This window comes from Neovison vison, chromosome 8 (genome assembly GCF_020171115.1).
Source record: "Neovison vison isolate M4711 chromosome 8, ASM_NN_V1, whole genome shotgun sequence".
Taxonomy (NCBI): Eukaryota; Metazoa; Chordata; class Mammalia; order Carnivora; family Mustelidae; genus Neogale; species Neogale vison.
In genome coordinates, this window is record NC_058098.1 from 132934643 (window position 1) to 132947650 (window position 13008).

The following is a 13008-nucleotide window of genomic DNA, read 5'->3' on the forward strand; positions in this document are numbered from 1 at the left end:
TTATTTATTTTCAGAAAAACAGTATTCATTATTTTTTCACCATACCCAGTGCTCCATGCAAGCCGTGCCCTCTATAATACCCACCACCTGGTACCCCAACCTCCCACCCCCCCGCCACTTCAAACCCCTCAGATTGTTTTTCAGAGTCCATAGTCTCTCATGGTTCACCTCCCCTTCCAATTTACCCAAAGAATATAGCTTTTTTTGTTTTTAATTTCATTGTGAATTTCTACGAGCAAAATGGGATATACTCTGGACTCCTGGGTGGCTCAGTTGGTTAAGCCACTGCCTTCAGCTTAGGTCATGACCCCAGAGTCCTGGGATCGACAAATAAATAAATAAATAAAATCTTAAAAAAAAAAAGTTGGACATACCCAACTTTAAATGTCTAAAAGTTCCTTGATAAACACAAAGAGTGTTTGAAGGTAACTTCTTTTAGACACTGATTTTTATCAGCAGTGACAATAGAGAATATGCCTTCTTTCTCTGACCCCTTTGAGAAGCCACCCATGCCCAGAATCCTTGATGACTTTTTGGTACGGATCCTAAGTGTGTGAGTCAGTGATTTGTTTCTGTAAGTGTTCATAATTGTGCAATTGAGCACTGCCATTCGCTTAGGGTACTTCCATCACCCCTAACTTTCTCTCATGCCCATGAGTTTTATGGAATGTAAACTCTCTATCAGTAAAACTGTAGTAAATAAGGAATGAATAAGAAAAAAAACAAAACAAAACCCTACACAGGCATTCATTTGAACATTTTTGATGTTAAGAAAAATACTCAGCTTTATGTTAAGAAAGATACTCCTGCTGTCTGTGGGGAAGAGCCGTGACTAATAATGTGTGTCACAGTTGTGCAAAGGGAGAATCCAAACATTTGGGTGGTGGCAAATTTTTTTTTTCTCTCATTCAGCTGTTTCAGGGCAAATACAGTTTATACAGAAAGAACTCGAGACAACATTTTTAGGGAATAATAAAGCTATGGTTGCCTTAAACTAGGTTACAGTCAGATTACAAAGGTCTCCGTTTGAAGAGTAATTAGGATTTGACGCACCAGTTGGAGGCGCTGATGATCTCAGGGAGGCTCAGGGTGACTGGGACGTGGTCTCCAGAAGGCTCTTCGTTGTCGGGGGAGACTGAGGAAGACCAGCAGGCACTGGCAGCTTCAGTGTTCATGGGCTATGCCTTATGTATGTTGACTTGGTCATCTCCTGTGGGTTTCTGATTTCCCCTGCACAAAATCGTAGCCATTTTAAATACATGAGCCCTTTATACTCATGGGGTAAAGGCAGCCGCCCAAATAAAACAGTACTTGGTGGGAAATCAAAAATGTTTGTTGTGTGAATGAGCTCTCAAGTGACAAGATAATAACTTCCACCGCAACAGAACGGAAGGAAAACAGTCTTGGAGGTAGAAAGGGTGCTGAAGGGCCACAGTCTCTTCTTAATACAGCACTTTCGTCTAGGGAAGTTGTACATGGGTGCCTCAAATGTTTAAATTCGATCTTGTGAAGAGGGTAGTGTTGAGTGTTCCCTACCTTAAAGGTTTATCCAAGGGCTTAGCGTATTTTTTTCTCCTACTATGAGGTAGAACTTCTATTAAGATCTATGAGATGCACGTGAAAGCCAGTCAGTGGATTTTCACAGCCATTGCATTGCTATAACGTTGCCCGTCTTTCTGGTTCCTAAGGTCGTACATATTCTCTGAGAATCATGGCATCGCTAAGTGAAAAGATGTGCTCTGTTGACAGCTGGAGGACAGTTAAGGATAAATGGCATTAAGATATTTTTCATAAACCGTAACTAGATAAGATTAATAACTTTATGAAGGATCCCTTCTAGAAAAGGAAAGAGTCCTGTAGTTGGGATCATTGCCGATTATCTCCCACCGCAGTGAGAGAGTGCACTTGGCCTTTGATAATGTGGGTGCTATTGGCATTTGAGAGATGAATGTGTAGCCTTGTACCTGAGAGGTGTGAATGTCAGTAATTGAGTTGACCTTCTATTAAGGAGTTTTTCATTTTGCCTCTCAATTTCTCATTTCTCCAGCATGAGAAAATTCTCCTTTTTCTGAGTGCAGGTCAGTTTTTTGAGGAGAAATGAAGGGTGCTGTAGTCTGTTGGGAGAGATGCATGGTCTCGTAGGGGTGAAAGCTCTTGGGTGTGAATAAGGGACTTCTGAGCTTCACAGACTAAATTTTTTGATTTTTTACAGGCGTTTCTTTTGGGGAGACGGGAAAGTGGGGAGTCTTGGCCATAGCCCGTGATGTTTTCATCCAGAAGGTGTTACAGAGAGGTAGTCGTGTGTGACTCCGAAGTGTCCTTGCCCTTAGCAGCTTCTACCTGGCTGGCTTTTAAGTCGAAGATTTCGTGTTTGAAGATTCTTTGATAGGAGGGGCTCATTCTCTTTATGTTACAGTTACATAGAAATAGGTCTTTGAAGACCTTTATAAATTTTTTACTCTGTTCAACTGGTAAATCTATCATCTGGTTCCCGCTCCCCCTTGCCTCATATTTTTCTTTTGGAGTGTTTTGGTTATAGTTTAATTTGATATAACTTTATTTTTTCTTTTAACCAATTTTTATGATGGAAATGTTCAAGCATACACAGAAATTCAGTGACCGGTATAACGAATCTACCTATTATCCAGTGGATATAACTTTTTAGGCAAGATATTTTGTACCTTGTTTATACCGCCCACCTTCCAGTTATAAGGACGACTTTATAATTCCTCTGCAAAGCTTGCTTTACGAGAATGCAATTTTAGGAAGTAACTTGGGCCAGATTGAATTTTTTCTTCTACGTGGAGCGATGCTAGCTGTTGCGCATCCCCTTTGGGAGTAGAGAGCTGAAAGAAGACTCCTGAGTTATGTTTAGCTTATTTTATAGGAATGAGGGAGTGTCACTTAATTATGTTTTATGGACAAATAGAAAATTAAAACAATACGTTTCTGACCTAATAGAATGTGTACTGGGTTAGGGCACAGGCAGTCTGAATTCTGTTCTTGATTCTCCTTACTAGCTGTGAAATGTCAAGGTAAGTCGCTCTTTCTGAACCAGGTGCTGGCATTGCGCTGGGTACAGACAGTACATGGTTTTAGTAAGCTGCTCAAATACATACGAGGTCTGGTGCAGACCACAGGCAGCATTTAACAGAGGAAGATTGTGGTAGGGGGTTTAGTAGAATGCATTCGAGACAGACCCATTGTCAGGGTTACTTGGCAGGCCCCAGTAGGGGTTCAAAGACCAAACTTCTTTTCCTGGGAAAAAAGTTTGAGAAAGAGTTTAGTAATTGAACCACTTATACTGGAGTAGAAGGGGAGTTTGGGTTTCAGACCCGGGTAGTTCTGGAATTGGGATCTAAGGTAGACATGGAGTGGACCAGATGGACGGATGCTGAATGTACTGGGCTTTTGCAGCCGTGTTGCTTAAATCCATCCTGAGCACTGGGAGGGAATGAAGTCTTCAGATGATCACTGGCATCAGCGGTGGGTTGAGGGAAGGACACAAGGTCCAAGACCTCTGGGAAATCTAAATTAACTTGTTAATTAGTATTTCTGTGGACATTCTGCTTACCGGGGTAGCAGTTCTTAACAAGGTCTGGACAACAGAATCACCTATTGGAAAACAAGTTTTAAATAGGCATATAACTGAGGCTGTGCTGTTAAAGGCTTGGTAAGGAATAGGACGGGCTGGGGGTAGCATCTGTTTGTTAGAGGGGATTCTGATTCCCCCACCACTTTGACTAAGACTTTGAAAAATTAAATAAAATGAATAAAACTCTTTTTCCTATCCTTGCTATTGAAGTTGCCCTAATGAAGGATAGGAATAAATTTCATTTGAGGTGTTACCACCTTTCTGCAGCTTACGGCTGCCTGGGATACCGGATTGAGAAGTGCTGTGAGCCCAGTGCTCTAGTTTACCGACTCCCGTTCTGGATCACTCTAGACCTATATAAATTCTTATATTTTTCAAAATACCCACCCCCCCCTTTTTCTTCCCTAAGATTTTATTTATTTATTTGACAGAGAGGGACACAGCGAGAGAGGGACCACAAGCAGGGGGACTAGGAGAGGGAAGGCAGGCTTCCCGCTGAGCAGGGAGCCGGATGTGGGGCTTGATCGCAGGACGCTGAGATCCTGACCTGAGCTGAAGGCAGACGCTAAACAACCGAGCCACCAGGCGCCCCGGTAATAATTCTTTAAGTATTTGGTAAAATTCCTCTGGGAAGCCATCTGGTCCTAGACTCTTGTTTGTTGGAAGATTATTGGTTACTGCTTCAGTTTCTTTGCTCTTATGGGTCTGTTCAGGCTTTTTCTTTCTTCTTCTTTCAGTTTTGGCAGTTTATATGTTTCTATGGATGTATCCATTTCTTCCAGATTGTCTAATTTGTTGGCATATAATGGTCATAATATTCTAATTGGGTGAAGAGTTGTATGGATAGAAGGCCTGAACCAGGTTGTTTGTTTTTTTTCTTCAAACCTGTCTTAGACAAAATTACAGTCTCGTTAACCTCTGGGACTATAAGTACCTTCAGGGCAGGGAAAATTTGGTTTCCTTACACAGCATTTCTTACACTGCCAGCACAGTCCCTGGCAAAATTTGGGTACTTCTTAGATGGACATGGAATTGACTTAACCTGAAGTTCTTAAGATTATAACTAAGACTTTTAGAGTCCTTTACTGATTACCATATACTTAATGAATCTCAGTCTTCACAATTCAGTAAGACGGTATCCTGACTGCTCTTGTGTAGATGAAACTGAGCTCTGAGGGGCTGAGACTCTGTAAGATGATGCGACTGTTACGTGGTAAGCTCGTGTCCTCTGATGATCACGCTCTGTAGGCTTTTCTCTGTACCTGGGATTGGAAAACTATGGCCTGTGGCCAAATCTGACCTGTTTCTGTGTAGTCTGGGAGCCAAAGCTGGATTTTAACATTTTTTTAAATGTTTGGGAAAAAATAAAAAAGAGTATCTTATAGCCCATGAAAACTGTATGAAATTCAAATTTCAGTGTCCACAAATACAGTTTTATTACAACTTGTCATACTTTAAAAAAATATATATTATCTATGCTTTTTTGTACTAGGACAGAGGAGTTGTGAAAGAGACCATTATGGCCCGCAGATCTTAAAATATGTGTTGTCTCTCTTTTTTATTTTAAAGACTTTATTCATTTGACAGAGACAGTGAACGAACACAAGCACGGGGAGTGGGGGGAGTGACAGAGGGCAAGGGAGAAGCAGGCCTCCGCTGAGCAGGGAGCCTGATGTAAGGCTTGATCTCAGGACCCTGGGATCATGACATGAGCTGAAGGCAGATGCTTAACTGACTGAGCCACCCAGGTGCCCCTATTCTCTGTTTTTTTTTTTTTTGTTTGTTTGTTTGTTTTAAATAGAAAATGTTTTCTGATGTCTACTCTGTGCCAGCCAACCTTCTAACTGGGTATGGGTTAAATTCTGCTTAGAAGATGTAAAATAAGGAGTATTGATTGAACTTTATATATAGATTTCCTTACACCCCCTGGTTCTAAATTCTAAATTGTATTTTAAGGAGTTTCTAATCAGGTACTATTCAGTTTTAAATACATTAGATGTGTAATTATTAAATTGCTAGATAAATGTGATGACTTTTATTACTAAACTAAGCACTCTTTTTCCATCCAAGAAAAATCCTGTTTTGCCTTCAACAACTAACCATTCACGAAAATCAGTTTTCTGTGATCATTCTTAAGTTGGATAGACTGAATAGTGTCATGCTTCAGAATTTGTTTTCTAGTGAACTGTGCCCTCCAGAGCTCACGTTACAGATTCAAGCATGATGTAAGGCTGCGCTCTCGTGTGGTCTCTGTACCGGCAGCATCAGAATCACTGGGAGAGAGTGTTAGACATGTGGACTCTTGGACTCCATCCTAGGCCTCCAAATGTAGACCTCTGGGGAACTGGCCCAGCTTTCCACTTCTACAAGCACTGCGGTTGATTCCGATGCATACGTGTGTCTGAGAACCACCGATGTAGGGAGTCACGATTTTTATTTTATTTTATTTTTTAGGAGTCACGATTTTGAATGTTTTCTTCCTATAAGCCCTTTATCTAGTAAATAGACATAAGCAGAATTCTAAATTTTGAAGTGGTAAGATTTTCGAAATAAAGAATGTGTAAGCTATACTAAAGATGAGTTAAAATGGGGAAACCGTTTTCATTATCCCAGGAGAGGACTAACTTCTAGCTGCGAAATAGTAGGTAACAATTTTTGAGCCCAAGTTTTGACAGGCACAGTTCTTAGGCACTTCTTAAGCTTGAGACCTGCAGTTTCTTCTTTCTTCCTCTTCTGCGGGTTGTATGTTGCAAGCCCAGTGGTCATTGGAGGAGCGTGTACAGGTGTGTCTCCTTGTGTTTCAGACTTCCGTCTTTCCTCAGCTTTAAGAAGTTTTGAGCCACTAGATGGCAGAGTCCTCCAACAGTTATTAGATAAAAGGCCCTTCTTAATAAACCATCTGTGATCCTTCTTGGAAATAATTTGTAGTGTCTCATTTAGCTTTCCCAGTTCATCAGGATCACGTGTGGTGTGGTGCTGAGGGACACACATTCTGTCCCGACCTCCGTTTCTTCGGATGGCCCTGACCACCCCGTGTCACTGCCCCTTGTTCTGCGCCGGCCTCTGCCTTTATGCCTGCTCATTGAATTCACCCCTTCTGGTGTTTTTGGCTTCATCAGTCACAGTTTATTTTTGTTGTCTGATCCCTGTGTTCCTGCTCTGAGTTTTAGACTCTTAGCCTGTCAGAGCTGGAAGAGAGGTTCATCCATCATCTGGCTCAGCCCCTTCATTTCTCAGGTGGGAGAACTGAAGCCTGGGGAGGTTAAGCCAAGGACAAGGACTGTGTCTTATTTATCTTTGTGCCCTGTAGTGCTTTGCATGTAGTGTGCAGATAGAGGTTTCTTGAGTGGAGCAATTGTGGTAAACGCTATGGAGAATACAGATACAATCTCTGTGCCCAAGTGGCTCCAGGTTTACAAGGGAGGCATGACTTCAATGACTGTTCCAGTGTACAGGGAGAAGGTGATAAGTGCCCAGGGAGGGAGCAAGACAGACTATTTTGTAATGTTAAGGACCCCTTGGAACTTTGTCTCCTGATCCTCCTGCTTCCTTTTATAGGCTAGACACGCGCACCGCGTTCATTTTTCTCCAATCACGCCATTTTACAAACTGGACTCTGTTCTTTGACATCGAGTTCCCTTGGCGTAGGATGGTCTTTACCTGACCCCTTTATCTGTCTGGGAAATTGTTTGAAGAGTAAACTTTTTGCTGATGTTAAGCCTGTGAAGCCTTTCTTGGCCTTTTCCTCCATGCAGCTTACTTCTCTGTCCTTTGGATTGTCTTTATACCTAACTCCAAGGTCGTTGACGGGGTTCTATGCAGTAGTGGCTTGTGTTGACTTGTCCTATCCCCTGGAGTGACTGTGCTAGTTTTCATTCCTGTGTGTCAATATATCTCCAAGGCCATCCGAGGAACGAGGAACGGAAGGTAGGGGGAGGGACAGGAAGCCTCCAAGGCCATCATGGAATGGAAGTTAGGGACAGGAAGCGCGCCCCTAAGCACGACACCATGTTGATCCTGACGAACTGGGAAAGCTAAATGTGACACCACAGATTAAAGCCAAGAAGAATTATAAATGGTTTATTAAGAAGCTTCTTTAGTTGCTTAGCATAGTCCTCATTGCTTAGCACACAATTTGCATGTAGCAAATATTGGTGGGATGTAGGGTATGTCTTCTTTTTTTTAAAATATTTTATTTATTTATTTGACAGACAGATCACAAGCAGGCAGAGAAGCAGGCAGAGAGAGAGAGAGGGGGATGCAGGCTCCCCGCCGAGCAGAGAGCCCGATGCGGAACTTGATCCCAGGACCCCAGGATCATGACCTGAGCCAAAGGCCACTGAGCCACCCAGGCGCCCTAATGTCTTAAGATTACATTTGTTGCAGAGTTATTAGAATCTAAGACCCAAGATTTTCCCGTTTTCCACAAAATTTTGAGGCCAAAGATTATTGGACAAGTTAATCTCTCTCTTTCTCTCTCTGTCTGCCTCCTTCCTTCCCTCTTTTTCAATAAGAAGTACAGTTTTAATTCACACACATCATGTGCTTTAGAGAACTTACTTTGTACTCTGGAAAATCTGTTTTGGTTTATTTTTATTTTTTAAGATTTTATGTATTTATTTGACAGAGATCACAAGTAGGCAGAGAGACAGGTAGAGAGAGGAGGAAGCAGGCTCCCTGCTGAGCAGGGAGCCCGATGCAGGGCTCGATCCCAGGACCCTGAGATCATGACCTGAGCCGAAGGCAGAGGCTTAACCCACTGAACCACCAGGCGTCCTGGTTCATGTTTTATAGAAAGATTTTAAAACAGTTACTTCAAGATATGATTCTTAAAGTAAGCACCTAAGAGCCCAGTATATTTATTTTGTATATTTAAGGAGGTAATGGTTACCACTGCATGTAAGTATTCTGGGTGGAGGAAATTACTGCAACAGAACAACATTAATGATAAAAGCCTGGTGGTGGGTACTAAGGAGGGCATATATTGCATGGAGCACTGGGTGTGGTGCATGAACAATGAATCTTGGAACACTGAAAAAATAAAGTAAAAAAAAAAAGTTATTTTCTACAGTATTATCTGTTTGTGGACTTACTTTCTGTGAAAATCTAACAGTCCCTTCAGGAGTAAATCACAGAATGCTTAAGCTGTAGCCATTAATGTATAAACAACCTCAAAATGTCACAAAGTAAATGATATGCTAATTTTATTTTCAGTATTTGGCTAGACTTGTGGCGTGGTGTTCTGTGTTAGAGCCAATTTACTGAATTTTCTCTCCTGGACTTCATTAACTGGAAAAATTTATGTACATAATTGGGAATACTCTATCTTGATGTTCTTCTTTTTAGGCTAAAGAGAGAGAGTGATGTAATGAACACCTAAGTACCTACTGAGAATTAACAAATACTAAGATTTTCTTTTTTACTTAAGGTGTGTGGGTGTGTGCACATACACATATGTGAATAAAAGGCAATACTGAGGGTTTTGAAGGGGCGGGGGGTGAGGGGTTGGGGGAACCAGGTGGTGGGTATTAGAGAAGGCACGGATTGCTTAGAGCACTGGGTGCGGTGTAAAAACAATGAATACTGTTATGCTGAAAAGAAATAAAAAATATTAAAAAAAGGCAATACAAATGAAACGTCCTACTTCCATTGCTTTATCTCACTATCCCTTTCTAGAGGTCACTACTCATGATTTTGTTGTGTAGCCTTCTCTATCTATCTATCCATCCGTCCGTCTGTCTTTCTACTGTAGTTACATTGCATGTTTCCCTGAACAATTTATTGAATTTATCCATCCCTTGTAAACATTTAAAATACTTCTAATTTTCCTTTATTATAAATAGTGCTGCATGAAATATTCTTTGACCAAGAGATAAATATACCTGTACAAGAATTTCTCTAGCGTTTACTTGGAACAGTTTGTGGGATTGTTAGGTATATGTGTTTGTTTGGTATTGTCATATCATTCACCAAAACAATTGCTCCAGTTTACGATTTCATCAGTACTTTATAAGCGATACTGTGTCCTTAAACATACTCTGTATTGTTTTACTGATTTTTTTTTTTTTTTTTTTTTTTGGTAAACATAAACTATATGCCCAGCATGGGGCTTGAACTCACAACACCAAGATCAAGAGTCCCATGCTTTACCAACTGAGCCAGCCAGATGCCCCTACATCCTAAATTTCTGCTGTTTTAATCCACATTATTGATCTTGGATTTCACCTTTTGTGACTTGCTTTATTCTTTTTCTTTTGAGCTGATTGTGGTATGTAAATTGCTTGCTAATACTATTACTCTTATGTACTTTCCTGGTGTGTGTTTTATCTTTGTATGGATAGAAGTTTTAGATTTCAATATGGTGAAATTGGAAGGAGAATGTCTTAATGACACTAGGTAGGAAAATATTTGCAGGCCAAGATGCCGAAAGCACAGGTCATAAAGGGAAAGATTATCGGTGTGAATGGAGTGGGCTTTTCTCAGATCTGTACACGCCCTTGTGAATTTTAGACTTGTTTAATTCTGTCACATCAGTTTCAGTTCCCCGAAAGATTCTGTTGGGATTTTATTTGAAATTGCATTCAATTTATAGGTTGAAGGGAATTGACATCTTTAAGGTTTTGAGAGTTTGTCGAAGAGCATGGTATTTTTCTCTCTTTATTCATGGCTTTGTCTTTCACTAATACCTTGAAATTTTCCCCCCAATTCTTTGCTTTACCAGATTATCAGTTTAACATTATCTAGTGCTATCTTTATCAGTGAATCACCCTCTTCCCCCATTTCTCCCCATCCCTGTGGCCATAAGCTCTCCCCTTCTCCCTGCCTCATCTTCTGGTACTTACTGCTGAAGCCTAGCAAGCATGGGGACGGGGGTTGTGGGGCGGGCGGGGAGAGGTGGAGTCGCTCTAGCACTTTCCCCGTGCTACTGAAGGAGAAAGTTGGGAGTTTTAAATTCAGTCACTCAGGAACTGTTTGTTCTGGGTGCTGTGCTGGGTCTGGGACTTCTCGCCCCTCTTTTTCATTGACTGTTTTCATTTGAATTACATCATTTTACCATCTAGTGAGGACCGTACATGACTGGTGCCATCATTCTGTGTTCCACTTACTCCTCCATTGGGCATTAATGGAGAAAAGGTTGTTTGGAAGCAGATACTAATTCTCTTTTGTTCTTGTAGGAGTTTGTCCTGTAGCCAATTTGATGTGTGCATGGCGATGGTATTTATCAAAAATCAGAGAGAGGAAGTAGCTTCTAGTGTTAAGACCAAGAGATTAAAAAAACCGAAATTTTAGTTAGCTTTGTATCTCCTTCAGTAGTCAGACAACTTCGTTCTATACATATGTATATATGTATGAACATATATAATAAATATATATGATATTTGTTACGTATCATATATATAATTTTTTTGGTTATCAAATAATCCTTTATTAACATATTTTCTTTTGTAGTTCTTAACTAGTGGGACATTCCACTGCTTCATTGTTGATGTCATCTGTGATGTCATGAAGTGGTCACTGTTGATGTTCTCTGTGACGTCACAAGGATGGTGACGATTAACATTGCAACCCACAGATTGGGCAGTTTCTAGAATCTCTCCAATGGTTCCAGAGAGTTCTCTGGCTAAGGAATGGTACTGCATCAGTTGGGCAGGATTGACAGTCTCATCAAAATGATACTTCCATGGGGCGCCTGGGTGGCTCAGTGGGTTAAAGCCTCTGCCTTTGGCTCGGGTCATGATCCCAGGGTTCCGGGATTGAGCCCTGCATCAGGCTCTCTGCTCAGCGGGTAGCCTGCTTCCCTTCCTCTCTCTCTGCCTGCCTCTCTGCCTACTTGTGATCTCTGTCTGTTAAATAAATAAAATCTTAAATAAAAAAGTGACACTTCCACCCTGCTAATGTTTTCCTACTTCTTTCTCTTGGTAGTTCCTTGAGGGCTTCGATAATCAGGGTAGAGGCAGAAGGTACCGTTTCAATCTGGGCCTGTCTGTCCTGAATGGTCAGTTTCCCTGTCATCCTCAGACCCCTCTACCCACCAGTTGCCTTGGCAGTGTCGTCACCAAACTTTTTTGGAGATAAACCCAGGGGGCCAGTTTTGGGGACCAGGGTGGCACTGACTTTGTTACCGGGTGCACCTCAGGTCTTTGATCTCATTGGGCTCAAACTCCGGTGACATGGTGGGGGCTGTGTCTGGGTTCTGGATGACTGGAGAGAGTTGCAGCTTTGCTTCTGCCAACGCAAAGGCTGAAAACTATGTCTACTTTTTAAATCTGAAAATTAGATAGGTCCCCTCCATGACATAGTAGTGCAGATAAATAATGTCCACTTCCTTGAGAAAAGAATTATATGTTAATGTAAATATATGTTGTACGTTGAGCCGAGGAAGGTTAGTTAACAGAATCTGCTTTATCCTGGCCTTTTGGGGATTTGTTGAATTCTCAAACAGTGTTTTTATTTTTATTATAATTATAGGTTACTAATTTTTAAAGATACATTTTATGAATCACATATTTCCTGTTTGAAAAATTTCCTGTTTGAGATTAAATTCAGAAATGTAGATATTCAAAGTTACCTGTTACGTTTTTATTTATTCAGAAGACTGTTATGTGTGTGTGTGTGTGTGTGTGTGTGTGTGTGTGTGTTTAGTAATCTCTATGCCTGGTGGCTTGAACTTATGACCCTGAGATCAATAGTCCCATGCCTGCTCCACCAAGTGAGCCCCATCCAGGTGTTCCCAGGGTGGTGGTTGTTGTTGTATAAACAAATTGACTTAAAAGAAATTTCTTTGTGGAATATCTGAAGTCTGTTCTTACAGACAATAGATATTGACTCCTTTGTGCCATTCAGTTTCAACAATCATTTCGTGGTCAATTTTGTTTCACAGATACCTATGAGATAGATAGCCACCCCACCCACCTGTTCTGGATTACTTCTAAGTAAATCCTTTTGACATGCCAACCCTGAAGAGCTGTTCAATGTGTTGTTTTCTTTTACCTTCCAACTTCTATACAGAACCTGACGTTTTTTAAGGTTTGGTTTTATAGGAGTATGGTCTAGAAAAAGGGAAAGGCTGACTTGTGTGATGGAGTGCATCCTCTTATAAAACGGGAACATGGTAATAACAGTACTATGTGTGTTTTGCTTTAAAAGGAGCTTGATAATTGTTTTCTGTCATTTGGAACAGTTGTAGTTCACGTTGGGGGAGCATCAGATGCACAAGACTAGTGAAACCTGTGTCCTGTCTCTTCCTTTACTGTATTGCCTCATTGTCATTGGGAACAAAAATAATTCACTGGTAACTGTAGTGCTTCCTTTACTAGATCAGAGCTTTACTTCCCAACTTCTCTCTTTCTTAGACGGATGATTATAATATCTATAACATAGTTCCCTGCCAGATTTAGTGAACATGACTTTAA

The 13008-nt window shown here is 41.0% G+C and overlaps 1 protein-coding gene and 1 pseudogene across 2 annotated transcripts in view; one reads left to right on the top strand and one right to left on the bottom strand.

Annotated features, from left to right (window-relative positions):
* NBAS (NBAS subunit of NRZ tethering complex) overlaps nt 1-13008 on the top strand; it is a 322741-nt gene that overhangs the window by 38280 nt on the left and 271453 nt on the right. The gene's annotated exons all lie outside the window — the stretch shown is intronic.
* Nucleotides 11048-11768, bottom strand: LOC122915304 (annotated as a pseudogene).